The sequence below is a fragment of the Berghia stephanieae genome, chromosome 4 (genome assembly GCF_034508935.2).
Source record: "Berghia stephanieae isolate SIO BIC M18660-M18661 chromosome 4, UCSD_Bste_1.3, whole genome shotgun sequence".
NCBI classification, from domain to species: Eukaryota; Metazoa; Mollusca; class Gastropoda; order Nudibranchia; family Aeolidiidae; genus Berghia; species Berghia stephanieae.
Genome location: NC_088363.1, coordinates 39808730 through 39818729, shown reverse-complemented (window position 1 = coordinate 39818729; position 10000 = coordinate 39808730). Strand labels below are relative to the sequence as shown.

Below are 10000 nucleotides of genomic sequence, written 5' to 3'. Positions count from 1 at the left end.
ATACTGCCACTACTATTACAATCACTACCACACCATCCCTACCACCACTACTACCACAATCACTGCCACATCATCCCTACCACCACTACTACTACAACCACCACCACATCATCATCGCTACTACAACCACCAAATGTAATTACACCTTCAACTTTTGAAATTCAACCGGGTCGTGTCAGATATTGCTGTGAGACAAATTTTGGATCGCATCTCAGTAAATTTTAGTGAAATTCAAATTTATAGGTTATGGTCACATGAATGGGTCATGATCTTCACGATTAAAATTTCCTCCTTTTTTTGTGACCAGTCATTCTCACCCCTGAATACTTGACTCAGGTGTGAATGAGTACCTGGATATAAGTAGTAACGAATATTGCAAGATTCTTAGTGAAAATAAAAATGACGCTTAGCAGATGGCCAGTACTGTATAGCCTGTGGGGCGAGGAGGGGGGGGGGGAATAAAAGCTACTTCATGGGCACTCATTTATTCATATTTATAATACTACTGTATTGTGAAAATTAACATAGATAAGAATATTTTGAGGCATCAACGATAGAAGTCGGTCCGGTCATAAAATATGTAGGTGCGCGCAAACGAATCTGGCTGCAGACTGGCCGCGTGTTGATTCTGAAAGCCAAAGTCAAAATTAAGGAGGACCGATCCCGAGGGCAGAGTATTATGCCTTAATAGCAAATATTCTATTTAAAAAACATTGAGTTAACGGGTGATACATCGTAGCCACCATCTTCCTTTTCCTTATTTTCAATATGTAATAATGAATACATCATAATAGAATTATTCTTACTTTTAAAAGGTTTGCAAGTTTCTCCTATATCAATCTGTAAAAAAAAAATAGTTTTATAATGTTTAGATTTGCCAGTTATTCTGTGCTCGTTGGCAAAAGTTTAACCGTGCTGTACGGTACAATGTTAATTCACTCAACCCTAACACTTAAATTCCTTGCTGTCCGCTCTCCCTAGATATCAATTGATGCTTTTTAAAATTGACAAATAATCAGATCCTCAGTTCGATAGAAAATTGGTATCCTACATAGTTTTATTGAACTACCACTACCAAGAAAAGATTTTTTTTAATGGTAGCGTTAATAATATGTAGTATATAATTGTTAATTGTTCTTACTTGTTTTATCTTTGTTATGGTAGCCCAGTGGTTATTGTTCTTACAAATAAGACTCCCAAGTATCTTTAATAAATTAAAATTGTAAAATGTAAAAACAGAGGTAAAAAGTTGAGCACCCCTTATAATAATAATAATTGTAATAAATTAATATTATCTCTCTATAACCAGATAATTATAAAGAATATGAAGATTGATAGAAGAATGGTTGAGAGAGAAATATATGGATAAGGGAAATATAGAAAGAGAGAGTGAGGGAGCTAGGAAGAAAGAGTGAGAGAGAGAGAGAAAGAGAGAGAGAGAGAGAGAGAGAGAGAGAGAAAAGGAGAGTGATGGGAAGAGAGAAAGGGGAGAGAGAGAGAGAGAGAGAGAGAGAGAGAGAGAGAGAGAGAGAGAGGGAGCGAGAGAGAATGAGTGGTAAAAGGAGAGAGAGAAAGAGTGAGAGGGGGAGAGAGAGAGAGAGAGAGAGAGAGAGAGAGAGAGAGAGAGAGAGAGAGAGAGAGAGCTACCATAACAAAGATAAAACAAGTAAAAACAATTACTTTTATGTCTTTTGACAAAAGTTAATTTTAAATCTCTTGCATATAAAGTATGTCTTAAATCGTTTTAAGGACAGTACAATTAATTAAAACTTTACACACTCTAAAGTACGTTATATCTCTACTAATATAACATATGAAACAATGATATTTTATGCTATGATTTTGTTTTTAGTTTGACCGGTGAACCGATACATTTTCCTCCCTTTTGACAAATTGCCATTTTCGTCATTGAGTATTATAACAGTGCTGATGGTTTTCCTTGGATCTGCGGAGATCAACGATTTTGGAGTCCAGAATTACATTTTCTCGAAACAATTTGCTAGCAATGAGAGAGAGTTGATGTGTGGTGGAACACACAGGTGCAGTTCCCCACTCTCCAGAAGTTAGCTAGAGTATCAATGATAGTCTATCATCTCAATTGCTCTAAAAGTGGGGTTTAGTGCAGTAAAAATGGGGCTTAAAGGCAATAGTTCAACATTTTCCTACTTTTTCACTTTTTGTCACCATCAGCACTGTTATAAGTAAATGTCTGGAAATTGACTTCTTCGTGCCATTTTGTAATGTCTGATTGCGATAAATTGTGGTAGTTTTTTGCTTGGGCTGGTAGGATTTTTAAATGTTTCTGACACCCTGTAAAACTATTCTTTACACATTAATCTACAAGTAACTTGCAAATCCTTTTTTTTTAAATAAGGGTAATTCTATCACCCTTTCACTAAAATGATTATGTAGAATATCTGCTAGGGAATAATGATCAGTCCTTTGATTACTTGACGCAATTGAAGCTGCCCAGCACCGTACTGCAAGGACTACAGCCCCTATAGCAGCGTAACGGAATTCACACAGCTTGGATGGTCTCCCTTAGATGGAAAGAACGCTTAACTCTCATGTTCAAAATTATAAAAAAAATTACGGCCATCTTACCAGAACAAGTAGACTTACAACAAAATACACGCTTCAAAGAAAAACCCATTCAAAAACACTAAAGCACCAATCAACAAACTCAAAGATGTTCAAATTTCTTTGCACCCCGCACTATCAATGACTGGAATGCTCTTCCCGAATCATGTGTGAACACAACAGATTTAGAAAGAATCAAACGAAGATTATATCAAAATTCTTTAGCCTAAATGGCTGTTTCCTTTCATCTGTGAGAGAACATAGAAATGGTGCCTACGTTTGCTAAGGCATTATGATTGGTCATTTGATGGAAATCACTATCTGGCCACCTTTTTGCCAGATTCATTTGTGTGATGGCTCAAAAGATTCGTCTCGATCTGTGTTAATTTCCACAATGTAGTTGTATAATGATTAAAATAGATAAGTGCCTGTTCATAATAGCCTTCATTTCTCAGAAAATATTGCAGGTTTTCCATTCGTATATATATATATGAGAAGAAGAATGAATTAATTATTACAATTTTTTCTTTTCTTATTCTTTTTTTTTTTTTTTTGGATGGGAGGGTTGAGGAGATGGATGGTTGAAATTTACGTTGTACCCACAAATAATGGTTGCTGAACATAATTATGTCATAAATAATTGTAAGACTGGTTGGTGGCTTTTATGTGCTTTTTGAAAATCAGATTTTGATTTTGCTTCCAATCTCCAAAACTTAAATGCAAAGTGGATACAAATATCAAGATTCATTGACAATCAAGCGACACAAATTAAATTTTTGTTCAGCAAACATGTTCCAAAGTCAATTAAAATAGTAATAATCCTAATAATAATTTTAAGATTTAGACTTTCATAAATGATTTGTAATTCAGACTCAACATTTAAAATCGCTTTGTGGGGATTTAATTCTGCTATATGATTATTCATCATCTGTACAGTGTGGATGCGACATTTATTTTTACATTATTTCCTGCCACCTTTAATGGAGGCGAAAATAAAAAAATATATATTCCAAGGTGTAAAACTAAATTTAGACAATTATTTTGGAATAACATTACATTTTAAGCAAATAATGCTAATTATTTTGACTTTATTAATTAAGAAATTGATTGACAAAGAATTGAATCCATTGTGATATGAATATGATTCGTGTTCGTCGAAATAAAAAAAATGTGATTTATTTATATTGTTTCAGTATCATGTCATGTATGAGACATTCAAAGGATATATTATCCTAGTTACATACCTGCCGAATCTTACGAATTTTTCATAATTTTACGAATTTCAGACAAATTTCTGAATCAATTAAGAAATTGTATGGAAAATTACGAATTTTTTATTCTCAGTAATACTTAAATAATGATAAAAAGAAGAAGAACTACTATTACTACCACTAGTAATACTACTTCTATTGTTCATACACAATCTCAGAAATTACTAATTTCCTTGTCAAAATTACTAAAAATTGACATAAAAATTACGAAATTTGAAGTTTTTAATTTGGCAGGTCTGTAGTTAGCATTTTAGAAGAAAGGATAAGATAAGAAATGTTTATAATGAAGTATGCTACATGACACCACAAATCAAAGCAGGTATTTTGCAATGGATACGAAATACTTATTTTATTCTTTGTAAAATAACAATCGCGATATCTTTACACTCTTATGTTTCCAATGGGTAGATAATGTAAAAATTAGAAAAGAGAATATCTGCATCAATGATATCATTGAACAATGAGGAGTTTCTCAGACTCAGTTTTCCTTTTTTTCCTCTCAATAAACAAAATGGAATGAATAAAAGATCTAAAATGTGGATAAGTAAGTACTTCAATACAATGCAATATACTTCCAGTAAATAATTGAGTATGTTCTCCAATGCAGTAAAGTGAAAAAAAGACAAATCAAACAAATAAACTCAATTATTTGCTAATAAGTTATTAATGTTTAAAATGATAGGTTTGCCAAATGGTATAAATTATAAAACTTTGGAATAAAATAATATGTTATAATGAGAATATGAAATATGTCAAATTGGAATAGAATGGAATCCTGCCACTAGAGCGTTAATTCTAATAGTGGGGATGATCATATGACTTTTGATGACCCAATAGCTTGAACGAAATTGACCCAGGCATGCCTAGCATCCCGGAATTTCCGAATTTGTCCCGGAAATTTGTAAAAAATAATGGCTGTCCCCGAAAATACGGAAGTTTACTTTTTGTCCGAGAAATTTTTTTTTAAATCTACTATTATACTACCATCATAATCATCCCCACTATCACTATAACAACCTCATTATCATCTCTACTATCAATACTACAACTACCACCAAATCATCATCATCATCTCCACTATCACGACTACACCCACTACAGCCCCATCATCATCCGTACCATCACTACTACAACAACTATCACCACATCATCATCCCTACCACCACTACTACAACAGCTACCAGCATATCATCATCCCTAACACAACTACTGCAATTCCCACCACCACGTCATCATCCCTACCACAACTAATACTACAACTACTACCACATCACCTTCCCTACCATCATTACTACAATTTCCACCACCACATCATCTTCCCTACCACCACTACCACAACCTTCACCAGGACCACCACTATTACAACCACACCCACCACCACATCATCAGCCATCAACAAACCATATAATTTGGAAATTGGTTTGCTATTCTCTCTCACAATGGTTGGAGAAAAATATCATTTTTGTGGTCAGTCATTCTCACCAATGGTCGTGTTATCTTGATGAGTTATCCTAGTTATATAACATTATTAAAACAGTGAGTGAGAATACCCCTTTTGTTGCAAGCAGATTAGTAACTAGTACTTATAATAACCTCTAGCACCATTGCACCAACATTATTTTTTTTTATATCTATCGTTTGACTGTCTTTTAAGACATTACAATTGCTCAACGTATTGTTCCTACAATTTGAGTTTTTATCCGTAAAATGTCCCTGAATTTTGAAATTATGGTAGGCCTGCCTGTTATCTGAACCACCAATACTACCACAACCGTCATCATTCCTACCACAACCACCACTACCACCACATCATCATCCCTACCACCACTACAACATATGATATGGTGTGGCACTGTCATGTAAGCTGAAGTCTTTGTGTGTTTTTTATATCTAAATATAAAATAGGTGTTAATCATAACCTCATAACTACCTAGGTTAGACTGCAATTCAATTCATTGCTTGTTTGGGTTAGTCGTGCTACACATTTCAATCTGGGCAGACGTGCTTGACATTTGCTTGTTAACATCTGCTTGTGCGATCGTTACATGTCTCATATCAATTGTTAGATGAATATATAATATGTCTCAGTGTCGTCTGAGAATGTAGGCTAGTGATGGAAAGGGTTACATTGACCGCAAAACTATGGAAACTACGGTATTGTGTCTTTTGATAAGCTGCTTTACATGCAATGCTCTACTCAACTCAGATTTATATGAGTGACTGGCCCAGTCCGAGTGATAAAAAGGAAACCAATCAGTTAACTTGTAAGGTATGACATGAAAATTGGCTCAATTTGCCCCGATGAGAGAATACATGAAACGTGGAGCAATTCATTCCCCACGACTTTTGTTTGCGTGTTTATAACCCTATATAGGTAGTATATTATTGTTGCTTTTTGTCACAATTCCTTCCTTAATTCATCCAATTCTTTCTACTTTCCTTTCACTTATCAAAAGAGCAGTCACAGCAATAGATTAGAACTGGTGAGGATAGAAGAAAATTAAAATCAAGTGAATTCAAAACGGGGGACTTGTATGATGAGTAGAGTAATGGATAATGTCAATGGGCCTTTCAAAAAGTTGCAGTTTTTATTGTTTCATCAGCGCCTTTGGTAATATCATAGGTGTAGTACACTGGCAAAATAAAATATTTTCATTTTGACCAGGAATTTTAAAAAAGAACACACTTTAAGCTAAATCGATACCACTGACCACTGTATTGATAAATTAAGATACAGTCTAAAAATCATTGACAAGATTAAGGTTTAAAGTGTCACAATATTATGTAAACTATTTTATCATCCCAGCCTACAGTTCAATGTGCCCAAATGTCTCGCAAGATTAAGGTTTAAAATTGTTAAGGCGTTAGTTGTTTTGATATGTCTGTATTTGAACTGAGCCAAATAATAAACGTGTTTTTTTCCCAGTCTACACCAGGCACTCCAAGTTTCACATTATTTTGCAAACAATTTTATCGGCCCAGCCCACTGTTCAATTAATCCAAATGTCACAATAACCTGTAAACAATTTTATCGGCCCAGCCCACTGTTTAACCTGTAAACAACTATATCGGCCTAGCCCCCATGTTAAATAAGAAAGCTTAATGAATTCAGTGGTTAAAGATTATAAATCTTCCATATGACATGGTGTTGACTATTTGGTGTGTTACTGAATTTTTGCAAATGTACACAGCTTATTTTTGACTATGGCTTTAAATTTGAGAGATTCTTGGGTTGTATTTATTAGCTGAGTAACCACTCGGTTTCGGTACCCTAACAAAGATATTGTAACCTGCTTTATATAATAAAAACCAAAACGAAACACTGGCCTTTTATTTTAATAAAATTGTAGGCATTTAGGGACAATTCATTAAATGTTTACAAATAGTAAATTTATGTTTATTATAAGAATGGATTTATACTAGTAATAGTAATATACAATTACATAATACTAATATAAAATTATGTTCCTGTTATTTTTAGACTTTGCTTATGTTTGATCGATAGACCGAGACATTTTCTTCCTTTTTGACAATTGCTATTATCATCACTGAATAAAAACACTCACCAAAACCACTACATCAACATCTCTACCACCACTACTATTACAACCACCACCACATCATCCCTACCACCACCACTACTACAAATAAGACCACAATATCCCTACCACCACTACTACTACAACTACCACCACATCATCATTCCTACCACAACTAGTACAACGTCCACAACACAATCATCTCTAAGACTAAGACCACTACTACTAAAATCACCACCACATCATTATCCCTACCACCACTACCACATCATCACTACCACCACTCCTACTACAACCAACACCACACCGTCATCCCACACACCACTATTACTACAAATAACACCACATCATCCCTACCACTACCACTACTACTACAACGACCACCACATCATCATCCGTCATTCCTACTTCCACTATAACCACCACCACTACTTCAACCACCACCACATCATCATCCACCACAACTACTACTACAACCACCACGACATCACCATCCTACCACAGCTACTACAACCACCACCACACATTCATCCACATGACCACTACTACTACAATCACTACCACATCATCCATACTGCCACTACTACTACAATCACTGCCACATCATCCTTACTGCCACTACTACTACAATCACTGCCACATCATCCCTACCACCACTACTACTACAACAACCACCACATCATCATCGCTACTACAACCACCAAATGTAATTACACTTTCAACTTTTGAAATTCAACCAGGTCGTGTCAGATATTGCTGTGAGACAAACTTTGGATCGCATCTCAGTAAATGTTAGTGAAATTCAAATTTATAGGTTATGGTCACATGGATGGGTCATGATCTTCACGATTAAATTTCCTCCTTTTTTGTGACCAGTTATTCTCACCCCTGAATACTTGACTCAGGTGTGAATGAATACTTGGATATAAGTAGTAACGAATATTGCAAGATTCTTAGTGAAAATAAAAAGGACGCTTAGCCAGTACTGTATAGCCTGTGGGGCGAGGAGGGGGGGGGGGAATAAAAGCTACTTCATGGGCACTCATTTATTTATATTTATAATACTACTGTATTGTGAAAATTAACATAGATAAGAAGAATATTTTGAGGCATCAACGATAGAAGTCGGTCCGGTCATAAAATGTGTAGGTGCGAGCTAACGAATCTGGCTGCAGACTGGCCGCGTGTTGATTCTGAAAGCCAAAGTCAAAATTAAAGAGGACCGATCCCAAGGGCAGAGTGTTATGCCCTAATAGCAAATATTCTATTTAAAAAACATTGAGTTAACGGGTGATACATCGTAGCCACCATCTTCCTTTTCCTTATTTTCAATATGTAATAATGAATACATCATAATAGAATTATTCTTACTTTTAAAAGGTTTGCAAGTGTTTCCTATATCAATCTGTAAAAAAAAATAGTTTTATAATGTTTAGATTTGCCAGTTATTCTGTGCTCGTTGGCAAAAGTTTAACCGTGCTGTACGGTACAATGTTAATTCACTCAACCCTAACACTTAAATTCCTTGCTGTCCGCTCTCCCTAGATATCAATTGATGCTTTTTAAAATTGACAAATAATCAGATCCTCAGTTCGATAGAAAATTGGTATCCTACATAGTTTTATTGAACTACCACTACCAAGAAAAGATTTTTTTAAAATGGTAGCGTTAATAATATGTAGTATATAATTTGTCTAAGAAAAATATAAATGCCGATGAGTTTAGTTAAACACAGCCAAATACGGAGATAGTCGGTGTTAGGGTTGAATGAGTTAGCCCCCCAACCAATGGAACATCGGATTTAAAGGCCTAAAATCCCTGCTATAACCGAGTCCTGTTATAGCCGAATTTCAAAGGAAATAACCCAAAATGATTGAAATAGCGATTATAAATGGCGTAGCACAGTAGTTAGTAGACTATACACATAAAGACATACACACACACACACACATACATACACGCACCCCCCCCCACACACACACACACACGCACCCACACACACCCACACACACATACACGCACCCACGCACACGCACGCGCGCGCACACACACACACACACACACATTCTCTCTCTCTCTCCCTCCCTCTCTCTCTCTCTCTCTCTCTCTCTCTCTCCCCCTCTCTATCCATCTCTCTCTCAAACACACACACAGGGTATTGCCTTTTGAGGGATTATTTGAATGTAATGGGGGCTAATAATAATTGTATTTTAAGATATGGAATTGGGTTTCCATGACCCCTGTTAAAACCGATTAGCCTATTAAAAGTCATGGTATGACCGACAAATTGTAATTAAAACAAAGAGGATTTTAAAGACCTCTGTTATAACCGGGTCCCTGTTATATATCAGGATCTGTTTCACTGAGGTTCCACTTTAAATATCTTTTTACAGTCCACAGGGTCTAGCAGTTTTGCTATTTCATCTGAATTAGATTGAAATAAAGCGATAACTTTCATATTTCAGAATTTAAAAAGAAAAAAGAATATTTGAATGTTGCAAAATTCTATGGTTATTTGCTAAACGAGACGTGCATTTATTTGCAGGTCTGATAACCCAATGTTCTTATGGGTTCACTGTTGTGATGGAAAACTCAAAATAAACATGCCGC

At 35.4% G+C, this 10000-nt stretch overlaps 1 protein-coding gene across 10 annotated transcripts in view; it reads left to right on the top strand.

The window, feature by feature from the left end:
* Window positions 1-10000, top strand: part of LOC144970546 (arylsulfatase B-like) — a 62869-nt gene that overhangs the window by 16736 nt on the left and 36133 nt on the right. The window lies entirely within an intron of this gene.